Source organism: Mobula hypostoma, chromosome 1 (assembly GCF_963921235.1).
Source record: "Mobula hypostoma chromosome 1, sMobHyp1.1, whole genome shotgun sequence".
In the NCBI taxonomy this organism is placed as follows: Eukaryota; Metazoa; Chordata; class Chondrichthyes; order Myliobatiformes; family Myliobatidae; genus Mobula; species Mobula hypostoma.
The window spans coordinates 146137575-146153390 of NC_086097.1; positions in this window are offsets into that span (position 1 = coordinate 146137575).

Here is a 15816-nt window from a genome sequence, read left to right on the forward strand (position 1 = left end):
ATCTCTCTCCTGTATGCCCTCTCGTCTCCATCTGAGATTCTACCAACAATTATTGTATCATCAGCAAATTTATAGATTGTGTTTGAGCTATGCCTAGCCACACAATCGTGGGTATAGAGAGAGTAGAGCAGTGGACTAAGCACACACCGCTGAGGTGCACCAATGTTGATCGTCAGCGAGGAGGAGACGTTATCACCAATCCACACAGATTGTGATCTTCTGGTTAGGAAGTCCCCAGCATCTATAATGACAATTGTAGAGCTAATGGATTTTCATAAAAACACCCCGGGTTTCCTTCAAGGAAATAAATCTGTCTTCCTTAATTAGGCTGCTTCTCTCATTTTTTTTAAAAATAGCATTACCATCTGATATTACTACTTTTTCATGTGCCTTGCGCGTTACACACTTGGGCGATCATGGCTCTCGACGTCGAACAATCCCTCGCAGCGTCAATGATATCTCACACACTTAGATCTGTTAGTTCTTTCACAGTGTCCATATATTTTCTTCTTTGCCTTCCTCTTCCGCGTTTCCCAGGCATGCAACTTTGTAATGTAAGGCATTCTATTTCTCCCTTTCTGATGACATGGCCCAGGAATTTAATGTTCTCATAAAAGATCTTTTTGTGTGGGCACGTTAGAGTACTGTCTCATTAGTTACCCTATCTCTATATGATATTTTCAGCAATCTTCTAAGAAATATTACTACCATCTGTCTATTTTGTATTTGCATAAAGCTATTCTTGATAACACTTTGAATCTAACTGATTGAGAACTTACTTCAGTGATGAATAGAGCCTTGGGAAGATGCTAATATCATTACATATTGAGCTGAAGATTGTTGCAAAACATTCTGCTTAACCTGTCGCATTTCTGTGCTGGATTACACCATTGCTCTATGACAGTTGTCACAGTATCTGTCATGAACCTGGCCCTGACACACAGAGAAAAGCAGAATGCTTGTGTCAGAATGTTGTGTCTGGATTTCAGTTCAGCATTCATTACTGTTGTCCCACAGATCCTGGTGAACTAACTCCTACTCCTCAGTCTAAATACACCACTGTGCAACTGGCTGCTGGACTTCCTAACGAACAGACCTCAGATGGTCAGCATGGGTGCCCCCCCAGGGCTGTGGGATGAGCCCGTTGCTGTAAACTGCTCACACAGGTCTGCATGACCAAACACCTGAGTAATCACATTGTTAAGTTCACTGATGACACAACAGTGGTGGTACTCATCACCAACAATGACCAGACAGTCTACAAGGGAGGAGGTGGAAGAGCTCAAGGCCTGGTGACAGGCAGATACCCTCCTTAATGACAACAAGGCAAAGAAGGTGGTTATCAATTTCAGGAGAACTTGTGCCACGCACACTCCTTTTATATGGGTGACACAGCTGTGGAAACTGCAAGCAGTTTCAAACTCCTCGGAATGCATGTCTCATACAACCTCTCATCAGATTAGATTGAGGACACTCAGTCTTCGTTTATTGTCATTTAGAAATGCATGCATTAAAAAATGATACAAAGTTCTTCCGGTATGATATCACAGAAACACAAGACAGACCAAGACCAAATCTGACAAAAAACACATAATTATAACATATAGAAACATAGAAAATAGGTGTAGGAGTAGGCCATTTGGCCCTTCGAGCCTGCACTGCCATTTATTGTGATCATGGCTGATCATCCAACTCAGAACCCTGTACCAGCCTTCCCTCCATACTCCCTGATCCCTTTAGCCACAAGGGCCATATCTAACTCCCTCTTAAATATAGCCAATGAACTGGCCTCACCTGTTTCCCGTGGCAGAGAATTCCACAGATTCACCACTCTCTGTGTGAAGAAGTTTTCCCTAATCTCGGTCCTAAAAGGCTTCTCCTTTATCCTCAAACTGTGACCCCTCATTCTGGACTTCCCCAACATCGGGAACAATCTTCCTGCATCTAGCCTGTCCAATCCCTTTAGAATTTTATACGTTTCAATAAGATCCCCCCTCAACCTTCTAAATTCCAACGAGTATAAGCTTAGTCGATCCAGTCTTTCATCACATGAAAGTCCTGCTATCCCAGGAATCAATCTGGTGAACCTTCTTTGTACTCCCTCTATGGCAAGAATAGTTACAACAGTGCAAAGCAATATCGTAATTTGATAAGAGCAGATCATGGACACGGTAAAAAAAGTCTCAAGGTCCCGATAGTCCCAACATCTCACGCAGACGGTAGAAGGAAGAAACTCTCCCTGCCATGAGCTTCCAGCGCCGCAAAGTTGCCGATGCTGCATCCTGGAAGCACCCGACCACAGTCCCTCTCTGAGTCCGTCCGAAAACTTTGAGCATCCGACCAGCCCTCCGACACCGAGCACCATCCCTGCCGAGCGCTTCAACCCCGACCCCGGCCACCAAGCAACAGACAAAGCCGAGGATTCGGGGCCTCCCCCTCCAGAGATTTCGAATCACACAGTAGCAGCGGCAGTGAAGCAGGCATTTCAGAAGTTTCACCAGATGTTCCTCCATGCTGTCACGTCTGCCTCCATCAAATCAGAATTGTGCACAGCCTCCTACTTGACAGATTACAGATGTTCATCACCGGAGAGGCCGCGCGCGCTGCGTCGCGTCGCCATCTTCTCCTCCTCCCAACAATTGTCCCAGAACACAGCCTACGCGGTCATTGAAGCTGACCAATGCCTCTACTTTATGCGGAGGCTGTAAAGAGTTGGGCTATGTACATCCATACTTGTGTCATTTTACAGTTGTGCAGTTGAGAGGATCCTAACAAGCTTACTGCTCGGTGCAGTAACTGCACTGCTACAGGTGGGAAGGCTCTACAACGGGTAGTCAAAGCTGTCCAACACATCGCTGGCAGCAGCCTACCCACCATCAAGGACACGTATACAAAAAGATGCCGGCAAAGGGCTAGAAACATCATGAAGGATCCCACCCACCCTACTCATGGACTGTTTGTCCCACTCCCGTCAAGGAGGAGGCTCCATAACATCCACACCAGGGCCACCAGACTCAAAAACAGTTACTTTCCCCAAGCAGTAAAGCTGATCAATACTTCCACCCACTAACCCACCCCTCCACTCCCTTAACCACCACTACTTTATTTCCTGTCAGCTCCCTTATATACAGACACTTCTGTGCCTAATATCACTTTATGGATGGCCAAACAATCAATCTATGTTTATAAGCTTTCTTCTGTATTTATATCTATTGTTTTTAATTATTATTGTGTTCTTTATCTTGTTTTTTGCTGCTGCATCAGCTCTGGAGTAACAACTAATTTGTTCTCCTTTACACTTGTGTACAAGACATGACATTAAACAATCTTTAACCTTGAATCTTGCTGAGGCTGGAAACTGTGGGGTGCTTGATTGTTTTTCATTGCTCATGAGTGAATGTGGCAGGTATGTAGAGCTTTGGTCACGTCTCTGGTAGGATTGCTTAGCTCTTCTGCTTTTGTAACACATTTTCATTTATTTCGGACTCTGCAACTGGGACAACCTTCTGCGTTCTTTCCTGAATCAGGACTGGTCTGCTGATTTGATGGGGGTAGTTGTGATGTGAAGAATGAGCTACACTATGGGATTATAGATCATGGGGGAGTACAGTTCTATTCCAGCTACAGCTGAACCATGTTCATCTTTGGGTTGTTCATCTTGTTCTAAATCCATCCCGTGGATAACAAAGTAAAGCAGTATATGTATGGTGTTGATCAGTCCACCTTTTTCTACTGCATCATGCCAGACTTTGATCTCCTTACCCAAACAAAAGTACATTGGGCCCACCTTTTATTCAAATTCCTCTGTCTTTCCATGAGCATTTGCCTGTCACAAAAGGCATCTTCAGCTTTAAATAGTGGGACTACCCTTGTGCCAGAATTCTTTTGGGATAGAAACATAGAAAATAGGTGCAGGAGTAGGTCATTCGGCCCTTCGAGCCTGCACCGCCAGTCAGTATGATCATGGCTGATCATCCAACTCAGAACCCTGTACCAGCCTTCCCTCCATACCCCCGATCCCTTTAGCCTCAAGGGCCATATCTAACTCCCTCTTAAGTATAGCCAATGAACTGGCCTCAACTGTTTCCTGTGGCAGAGAATTCCACAGATTCACTACTCTCTGTGTGAAGAAGTTTTTCTTAATCTCGGTCCTAAAAGGCTTCCCCTTTGTCCTCAAACTGTGACCCCTTGTTCTGGACTTCCCCAACTTCGGGAACAATCTCCCTGCATTTAGCCTGTCCAATCCTTTTAGGATTTTATAGGTTTCAATAAGTTCCCCCCTCAATCTTCTAAATTCCAGCGAGTATAAGCCTAGTCAATCCAGTCTTTCATCATATGAAAGTCCTACCATCCCAGGAATGCAATCTGGTTGCATCTCTTTCTACTCGTTCACACAGCTTTGGGACCTGTCCAACTCTAAGCTCAGCCCTAAGCCTCAGAACAGCACAGTTGGCATGACCACTCACTTCCCACTGTTGCAACATCATCTGTATTCATTATATCTTCAGCAACCATTCATCAGTGCGTTCTTCACCTCACAAAGCTGGCTTTTGTTGGCTTGCCGACGTGGAATAGGCAAAAGAACTGATTCCAAAGTAAATTTCAAACTAGCCCAGTCTTAGTCCTTTTTCTTCTGTTCAAAGTTTAAATTAAATTTATTATCAAAGTACATGTATGTCACCATATATAACCCTGAGATTCATTCTATTTTCTTGCAAGCATTTATAGTAAATACGAAGAAACACAACAGAATCAATGAAAAATAAAATGCACACAAACAAAGAATGGACAAACAACCAATCTGCAAAAGATACCAAATTGTGCAAGTACAAAAAGAAATAATGTTTAAATAAATAAATAAACCATATTGAGGACTTGAGCTGTAGAGTCCCTTGAAAATGAGTCTATAGTTTATGGAATCAGGTCAGTGTCGAGGTGAGTGAAGTTATCCACTCTAGTTTAGGAGCCCGAGGGTTGATGGGTATTTACTGTTCCTGAACAGTATTAGACCTGGTTACATATGTAATTTTAAAAAAATTGATCGTATCACTTCTTCCTCATGGCAGTATGAACTAAAATAGTAAGGAAATCTGTAGAAACATATTAATACTCTGATCCAGCATTTTAATAGAAGATTGAATTGAAAGGATTAATGAATGTTTATGAAACAGATTCCAAACTTCAATCCATAGGCAGTTGTATGTTAACTTTTGCTCGGCATGAATCTGAAGACTGCTGTTTTATGAATTAGCTGCTCAACAGGAAGCTTATGAAGAAAAGACCTAACTATGGAAAAGTTGAAACTAAAGTGTATTTGCTGATGCATTTATTCCACAGAACAATGGAAGCCTCAGAGCTACGAAAGGTGGGAACTCACACAGGATCACCCTTTGCTTTTCTTTTGCAGAGAACAATAATTTCCTGGTTGTAATTGCTCAGCAAGAGAAATCAGAGGAAGTTTCTTGTGTGTAAGGTTCAATTATTTCTAGCCATGTTCAGTACACTTGAGATTAGATTGTGGTAATGGAGGAAAGCAATCTATGTGCCTCTGTCACTGATGCACTGCCTTGGCACCAAACTCAAGTCCAAGTTTAAGTTCATTCTTTTTCAATCTTTTTTATTGAGTTTCAAATTGATAAACATAACAATGATAATGATACAAAGAGATCGGGATTACATTAATAACGGTTAACGTATACAGACACAGACTCCGAGTAACATATTTAATTTAAACCTCCCAATCTCTTAATAACTGAACATGAAAAAGATTCAAAAAGAAGTTTTTACCCCCTACGCTAAAAAACAAAACAGAAACTGGGCTGCCATATTTCATTGTTAAGATCATTATTTGTCATTAACTCCACTCCTCTAAACACAAACAAAAATTTATTAAAAAGGATTCGGAAAAGGTCAACTTACATCATATGAAAATGTTGAATAAGTGGCCTCCAAGTATCTTCAAATTTAACTGAAGGATCAGTGGTACCACTCCTAATTTTTTTCCAAATTTAAACATGTTATAGTTTGGGAAAACCATTGAAATGTAGTAGGGGGATTAGAATCTTTCCATTTAAATAAAATGGATCTTCTGGCTATTAATGTAACAAATGCAATCAAACGACAAGCTGAAGGGGATACATGAATAAAGTCTATCATTGGTAATCCAAAAATTGCAGTAATGGAATGAGGTTGTAAATCAATATGTGAAACTAAAATAATATCAAAAATGCCTTTCCAATATTTTTCCAAAAGAGGGCAAGACCAGAACATATGTGTCAAGGAAGCTACCTCAGAATTACATCTGTCACAGACAGGATTTATATGACCATAAAAACGAGCTAACTTATCCTTAGACATACAGGCCCTATGAACCACCTTAAATTGTATCAAAGCGTGTCTAGCACACATTGAAGAAGCGTTAACTAGTTGGAGAATTTTCTCCCATTTCTCAAGTTTAAGTTTAATTGCCATTCATCCATACATACATAACCATGACTATAGCCAAACGAAACAAAGTCAAACACAGTGCCAACAGTCATACACAGTACAAGGCACATATAACACATATAGGACAGCAATAAAACAGAGTCACACAAAAAAATGTCCAGGTCCCTGAGTCCATGAATGTTGCAGCAGTCTGCAGTCAAACACAATACAGCTTGTTTTCTGCCAAGTGAATCTGGGGGCAACACTGATTCCAGCATGGATACCGCACCACACTGCCTCTGATATTCTGATGGAGCACCCAACTCCAATGCCCACCCACCACCCACCACCCCCCACCCCAGCATCTGCAAACAAGTGTCACTGCGGCTTGAGGCCCGGTTCTCGCTATGTCAAGGCCACGTAGCTCCCCACCATTCACCAATAAACAATGAATTGGACATGCAGTATTCCACACCACCAATGTCCAAAAGGGGTCTTTCGATCACAAGGGAAGCGACTAAGCGGACCACTCACTTGTTAGACTGCAAACCTCCTTTGCACATCGACGCCTCCCTGACGCAGGCAGCAGCACAATCCATACCAAATCCAGCTCCTCCACTTTCTCCACCAACAAGCAACTCGCTGATGAGGTTGACCTGCAGTACTTTAAATTATTAATGTCCAGCAGGGTCCTGCGATCATAAAAAAACAAAATACATTTAACTGAAGTCTATTTGGGTATTATCCATAACTCAACGCAACAATGTCTTTGAGTCAGAAGATTCTGGGCTGAAGTCCCACTCCAGAAATTTGTGCAAGTAATTCGAGCTAATATTTGGTGCAGTCCTGAATGTTAGTTTCACTGTCAGAGGTGCCATTTTTCAGATAAAATATTGAGCCATGATTTCCATCAATCTCCACAATATTGCATAGCTCTAGTTTGGTCAAATGAATAAAATATGAGAAGGTGCCTGAGATTTATGTTAAAAAACGTGGAGGAATAAATACTTTAAACAGTAATTACTTGATGGAGGTTGGTAACGAGGAACTCCAGAAAAAATATTGACTTCATCAGCTAGATAAGTATTGTGACTTATGGATTAATGCATTAATCATAAAACTTTGTCAGATGAAATTCTCTCCTATTTACATAAACAGAGATGGAACTACCAGCAGGCTCAAGGACAGCTTCTATTTCACTGTTATAAAGTGAGATTGTCGAATTGTTCCCTAGTATGATAGGGTGGACCCTTGACCTCTCAATCTTCCTGGTTATGGTCTCTACCTTATTGTTTACCTGCACTACACTTTCTTTGTGACTGTTACACTCCATTCTGCATTCTGTTATTGTTCACGGCACCGTGTAAAATTCAATCTGTATGAAATGCATGGAAGACAAGCTTTTCACTGTACCTCAGTACACGTGACGATAATAAACCAATTTCATTTCAGTTTCCAGTTCCAATTCAGCTTGCGTGCATCTGTATGTAGATGGTGGAGAAATGACATACGGAGGGCAGAAAAAGGCCATTGTTTTCAGGAGGTCACAAACAGCAAAGGAAGTGGCAGGAAATAGTTCTAACAACAAAGATGATTCTAAAAAGTAAGCATGTAGGTGGATGAGAAAGCTTGGATGTATTATATCAATGGACAAGGCCAACGAGTGCACCTGCTCAGCTGTGGCAATGACATCACACATACACAGTACAGACTTCATTAGTATACCTCTGTCTCTCTTGCAGAGCACTGTGATATGCATTTGCAGAAGGTTTGGTACAGAAATAACTGCATCTCTTACTCCTGTGGAGGAACCAGTGTTGATCACAATTGGATTGGTGATTCCCAGAACCATAGCAGGGGTGAAATTCTATTACTGACATCACACTTGTCGTCTTCACACTGCCTGATGCAGGATTTTGACCAAAACCATTGACAATTCATTTTCCCTACAAATACTGAGTTCATTCAGCAGTTTGTTGCCAGAATACTAGAGTTTAATATTCTAATGTATGCTATCTCTTACCTTAGTTTAAACTAGGATTGCTGGGTGGGTGGGACCCAAACTGAAGAGACGGAGGAACAGGCGGTTGGCTCACAAATAGAGAAAGCTTGGAAAGAGTGTCTGAGGGAGGATAGGCAGGTGATAGAGAAGGGATGCGCTCAGACCGATGGTTTGAGATGTGTCTATTTTAATACAAGGAGTATTATGAACAAAGCAGATGAGCTTAGAGTGTGGATAGGTACTTGGGGTTATAATGTTGTGGCCATTACAGAGACTTGGATGGCTCGGGGCAGGAATGGTTACTTCGAGTGCCAGGCTTTAGATGTTTCAGAAAGGACAGGGAGGGAAGCAAAAGAGGTGGGGGCGTGGCACTGTTGATCAGAGATAGTGTCACGGCTGCAGAAAAGGAGGAAGTCGTGGAGGGGTTATCTACTGAGTCTCTGTGGGCGGAAGTTAGGAACAGGAAGGGGTCAATAACTCTACTGGGTGTTTTTTTTTACAGACTACCCAATAGTAACAGGGACATCGAGGAGCAGAAAGGGAGACAGATTCTGGAAAGGAGTAATAATAACAGGGTTGTCGTGGTGGGAGATTTTAATTTCCCGAGTATTGATTGACATCTCCCTAGAGCAAGGGGTTTAGATGGGGTGGAGTTTAAGTGTGTTCAGGAAGGTTTCTTGACACAATATGTAGATGAGCCTACAAGAGGAGAGGCTGTACTTGATCTGGTATTTGGAAAATGAACCTGGTCAAGTGCCAGATCTCTCAGTGGGAGAGCATTTTGGAGATAGTGATCACAATTCTATCTCCTTTACCATAGCATTGGAGAGGGATAGGAACAAACAAGTTAGGAAAGTATTTAATTGGAGTAAGGGGAAATATGAGGCTATCAGGCAGAAACTTGGAAGCAGGAAAATGGGGTCTCATATGCCAGGCTGCTATTTGTAGATTTTGGCACAGTACTTAACACCATCATAACGGTGGGGAAACTATCCTCACTGGGTCTTAACACTTCCCTCTGTAACAGGATCCTGGATTTCTTCACAGAAAGGCCATAGGCAGACCTCGTGGTCTTTCGTCCCTTTACGCTCCCCAGGTCTGTGGACTCAGTCTACTGCTGTTTACGGTGCTGATGCATGACTGTATCACAGGATTCAGTTCAACCCGTGTCATCAGGTATCCCACCCATCCATCCAGCATCCTCTTTGACTTTCTACCATCAGGCAGGAGACTCCGATATATAAAATCAACAACGGTCAGGATGAGAAGAAGTTTCTTCCTTCAGGCTATTAGGCTTCTGAAATCCCTGCCGCATCGCATTCAAAATGTCACTGGTTAATCTCTTCCATACCTGACAATATTTAATTTATGCACTTTACTTTTTTTTATGTGTAATTCATCTGTAGATTTTATCCTTGCTTTCCTATGTTATTGTGTGTTATGTGTACTACTCTGCTTTATACCCTGGTTTGGAGAAACAGACGGTCTGCACATATATAGTTACAGTAAATGACAATAGACTTTTAGCTGCAGCTGTAAATACAGCACTAGATTCTGCATTCTATTTTTTGTTTTTCCAATTAACTTTTGTTTAAAAAAAATGTTTATGGATTGCTTGCAAAACTAAGTTTTTCTCTGTATCTCGGTGCATGTGACAGTAGCACACCAATGCCAATTCTAATTCTCCATTCCCTCTCATAGCTCACTATATTACAGGATCACTCAGTGCTCCACAGAATTTTCTTTCCACTGAAAGTGCATTGGAAGGCTGCATTCAGCTCCAAAGATCGTGAGTTGACTCAGACAAGCCATGTCAGCCATGGAAATATTCATCCATGCCAAGTATACACAAGTATACATGATCAAGGCAAGTATACTCATTATGTGTGTTTGGAGTTCAGAGAGCAGGTAAATGAAACTGCAGCAAGACAAGCTGCACATGGGATGTGAAAAAAGTGAGCCAGTAAGCAAGTTTATTTTTTAATCCATGAATCGGGTAGAGCAATAGTTTCTTACGCAAATTTTCTATGTGAATGGCTTAAACAGCAAGCCACTAATCGTTAGTCCTGACGAAGGGTCTCGGCCCAAAATGTCGACTGTACTTCTTCCTAGAGATGCTGCCTCGCCTGCTGCACTCACCAGCTACTTTGTGTGTTGCTTGAATTTCCAGCATCTGCAGAATTCCTCGTGTTTAAGCCACTGATCAGTGGTTGTTACCATAAGTAAAATTCATTTAAAAAAAACCTTTTTGGTTCTACTAACCAAGACAGCAAACTAACATTACAATACAATACACCTCCACCCTCAAATGTATCAACAGCTATTGTTTATCAAACAAAAAAGCAAGAAATTGCTTTAAAATAAATTTAATCAGGCTAGCGTCTGGCAAATGTTTTGTACTACAAAATGTGAAGGATTTTGAGTGGAAGCTGGAGACCAATATGATACTCAGATCAGCACTGTTTTGGGTACAGCTTGTGCCTCCAATGATTAGATTAAAAACAATGTCTTCACTTTTGTTGGTAATATTTGAAGGCTCCACAGCAACAATGTGATCTCTTACTAGCTCTTCTTTGAGTTAGTCCTGACGAAGGGTCTCGGCCCGAAACGTCGATGTACCTCTTCCTAGAGATGTTGCCTGGCCTGCTGCATTCACCAGCAACTTTTATGAACGTGATGCCAGTGATACATTCATATGCTTTTTCTCATGGGGTATTTTAATATTATTATTCATGTATTTGGCTTATTCTCGCAATGGCTTTGTCCTGCCTCACCGTTCACTGTTCCCTCATACACCACTCACCACTTTACCCTCTACAGTTTACAGGCCAGGAGTATTTACTAGTATTTGATGGAAAGTGAGGTAAAAGTAGTAAAGAGAAATAAACAGGCATGAGTGATTCAGGCTACTGACAGCAAAAAATGAGCCAGCAATCCACTCCCAGAGACCTACTTTGAGTTGGAACTTCGGATGACAGGGTGGAGACTGGAAGAGGCTCCATAGTGATGCCCTCCAGAACTGACTCAGATGATGGATATTCTTTCACAAAAGAACAATGAATTATTGGAGGAGTGCCAGAAGTCCAGGAGAAGCTGGTCCCCTCAGGGTAGTAGCATGAAATGGGGAAAGCTGGAAAACAGAACAAAAGGGATCTAGAACTTTTCCATCACCATGGTGAGAACCACAATACTGCAACGACAAATGGTCCAATTTACACAGAAACTCAGTGTTTTTACTAACATCTTTCAGGCATAATTCTCAGCAGGAGAGAAAAAATGTCATGGCAACCCAGGTGGCCTACATAAGTGACCATATGACTGTTCTGAAGAGTGAAATATGAAACAGCTGTAAAACAGTTTAGAGAATGGAGCATGGGGTTTAGGTTTACACTAGATTGTGTGTATTTAAATTCATTGCATATTTCAATTATTTGCAAACTACAGTTTTATACACATTTTATTTCAACATAAAGCGGCACTGCCCTGTGTAAACAAATTTTTTGAATTCAGATTTGGAAAAAGAGATTCAGTCACCAACCTGATAGATTTCATTGTTTATAAGTAAGGTTAATATAGTTAATCTCATGAAATGAAAAGCATCAAAGGGGAGTACTTAATATGTGAGGGCAGAAACTTACTCTAAAATGGGAAGTAAGCTAGGGGTGGTGGAGTGCGGCTGAGTGGCTGTGTTTACTTTGAGAGATAATTTAGAATGGATTTCTCTTAGTTAATTGGTTTGAATGGATTATTTGCTTATCAGCCTTTTGTCTCAGATCATCGCCAGGGAGTGACAAGGAGGAAGATTTAAGATTCCAGATTCAAGATTGTTTAATGTCATTTCTAGTAGACAAGTGTAAAGGAGAACAAAATCTGATGCAGCACCAAAAAAAAAACACAATAACTATAAATACATGAGATAGCTTATATATATATTGATTGTATGCACGAAGTGCCAGTACAGGAGTGTCTGTACATAAGGTGACTTTGACAGGAAATGGAAAAATTAGTGGTGATGGGAGGGGTGTTGTGGGGTGGATAAGTGGGTCGAGGTGTTGATCAGTCTTACTTCTTGGGGAAATAAACTCTTTTGAGTCTCGTGGTCCTGATGTGGCTGCTACCATAGCATCCTCCCTGATGGCAGTGGAGCAACTTCCATGAAGAATACCAGCCTGCTTCCTCATGATGTTATTGGTCTTTTTCCAGCACCTTTCTGTATAGAGAGCTTTGATGGTGGGTAGGGTTGTGCCAATGATGCTTTTGGCAGCTTTGACTATCTGTTGTAGAGCCTTTTTGTCCACTGCCTTGCAGTTTCCATACCATGAGATAATACAGCATGTTAGGATGCTCTCTACTGCACATCTGTAGAAAGGCATGAGAATGGATGTGTATAGTCCAGCTCTCTGCAGCCTCTTCAGGAAGAAGAGGCATTGGTGAACTTTTCTGACTGTGTAGGACATATTTTGGGATCATGAGTGTTTGTATGAGATGTACACTCTCTGGAGTTTGAAAATGCCCGTAGTTTCCACTGAGCCACTAATGTAAAGAGGTGTGAGTTCGCAAGTCAATAACCATTGCCTTTATCTTATTGACATAGAGGATGAGGCTTTTTGATTGGCGCCAGGTCTTGAGCTCTTCCACCTCCTCTCTGTGGGGCATCTCATCATTGCTGCCGATGTGCCCTATCACTGTTGTGTCATGGGGAAATTTGACGATGTGATTACTCTGGTGTTAGGCTGTGCAGTTGTGTGTGAGCAGAGTGTACGGCAATGGGCTCAGCACACAGCCCGGGGGGGGGCACTCATGTTGAGGTTGAGGAGGGAGGAGTGGTTGTGCTTCCTGACTATCTGAGGTCTGTGGTTAGGAAGTCCAACACCTAGTGGCACAGCGGGGTATTTACTCCAAGGAGTAGGAGTTTGTTCACCAAGGTCTGTGGGACAGTAGCGTTGGATGCCAAACTGCATTCTGACATGAATCCTTGTTTCCTCGGTGTGTCAGGGGCCAATGCCTGATGGATGCTGTGGCATCTGTCTGCAAGGATATCGGTGAGTGCCAGTGAGGCAGAAATTGAGTTTTTGATGTGTGCCTCTTCATGATGCTTGACGGGCAGTAGTTGTTCAGTTCTGAACTAAGTTCTGAAGGAAGGCATTGGAACATATGGGAATAGATCTGAAGAGGAGAGCAAAAGGACAGAAAATCTGGTAAATCCAAACAGTCATGGAAGAAATAGAAAAGGAGTTGTGAGAGTTTGGGGGTTGATATTAGAATAGTCAAATAGAGGAGCTTGAAAGGATTGTTTTGGTTGATCAGGGTGTGTGATCAAGGGGCAAGGATTGTGATAGTGATAGTACTCCAGTTGAAACAGATAAACTGTGACCAACATACGGACATACAGTGTGTGTGGAAGGACACTAAGTCCAACAGCCTCTGAATCTTGATAAATCTCTCCATATTTTCAGAAGCTTCCCAATCAGTACCACAAGTCCCTCCCCCACCATCACCACCACCAACAATTTAACATTTGAGCAGTAGCTCTAACTATTGGTTATCACTTGTGAAGTAGTTGTTTCTTGTTTCACAGATACTAACTCATTCCACAGGTGCTGAGTATTTATCTTTTGTTTTTATCAGATATTTATCCAACTTTATTTTTAAAGGGCAATTTGTCTGGATTTCAGTTACTTTTATTGTGAAGTTTACACCCAATATCTAGCCTGCACAAAAAGTATCAAACATATCTTGGTGAATTCAGTAAGTAAATTGTGGTTCCTGACATACTGATCCAACTCTGTGTTTATACAATAATGAAAGACCAGGTATGGAGACGAGATAAACTTTCTTCCTTTTTATGCATTAGTTTTCTTTAGTAATTTTAGACCAGTTCGTTTAGTTTGGTGCTCAAAAATGGCTTGTTCCCAAATTTCACAGTTGGCTGACGTTGTCCTTCAAACTTCTTTGCGATGATAACAAGTCCAACTTTATGAGTGTCTACTCATGAGTTACATCCCCGGTTTAGAGTCATTCTTGTCTTCTTTTCTCAATATCCTTCCCCATGAGGTTGGCATTCCTGAACTTGCAGTCACACTTTCCAAGTCTGACTTCACTGATAAGGCTGGAACAAATCCTTCTGACCCACACTCAAAGCCTATCCAATGGCCCAAAACACTTGGTTACTAGAAGTCAACAAGTATCCTTTCAGCCCATAAAATTCCTTCCAAATTATAAACAAAACATCCCATTCACTTATTCTTCATTGTCCAGATTAAAAGGGAGTGGATTTGGGCCGGTACATCATGGGTAAAGCCCTCCCAATCACTAAGCACATCTACATGAAACGTTGCCGTAGAGAAGCAGCATCCATCATCAAATATCCTCACCATCTAGGACTTGCTCTTTTCTTACTGCTGCCATCTGGTACAGGAGCCTCAGCACTCACACCACCAGGTTCAAAAGCAGTTACTACCCCTCAACCATTAGGCTGTTGAATAAAAGGGGATAACTAACTACGCTCATTCTATTTCTGGTGTTCCCACAACTAATAATCTCACTTTGAGGACCCTATCTTGTTATTTCATGCTGTCATTATTTATTTCTATGTACTTGTATTTGCATGTGTACAGTTTGTTTTTCATTGATCCTGTTTACAGTTACTGTTCTATAGATTTGCTAAGTATACCCACAGGAAAAATAATCACAGGTTGTATGTGGTGACATGTATGTACTCCCATAATAAATTTTACTTTGAACTTTTTTCTTAAGCCCATCACTCTTAATGGAGCATAGACTATTGACAGATCCTTCCTCTCACAGGGATGGGGTCTTTGGAAGGTCTGGTGTTTCGTAGCCCTGGGTTTTTACAGAGAAATATTTTCTCAAACTCAAGGATATCCAGAATATATATCTATTTAGTCTGCCTCATACACTGCAATCTCACTTTCAAACCAAATATTCTCTAAACAAAGGTTATTCTCAATTTCACAACAAAGATTCAGTTAATTGCAAGGGCGGTTTGTCAATTTCCAGAGTAGTTCTGTGACCACTGCTTGTATACTTCTATGACTAAATGACAGATGTTGCCAATCAAGTTGAGTTGCCCAAATGGTCATTTTTCCCTTTCTCATAACAATCTTACACCAGAACATTTCACATCCAGTATATCAATAACCAAAATCCCTAAAGTGTTATTGATAGAATGTGCATTGTTTCTTTGCTCTTTTCACATTTATTCACCCTTTCCCTCCCTCATTTGTTATATTTGTTCTCTGATATTTCCTTCAGTTACTTTTACTGCATGTAGTTTCTCCTTTTCTTATTCTTCTTCCTTCATTTTTCAGTTCCATATTCCAGATCCCTCTCTTTTATTCTCTATTTCTCTTTCATCTCTCACACAT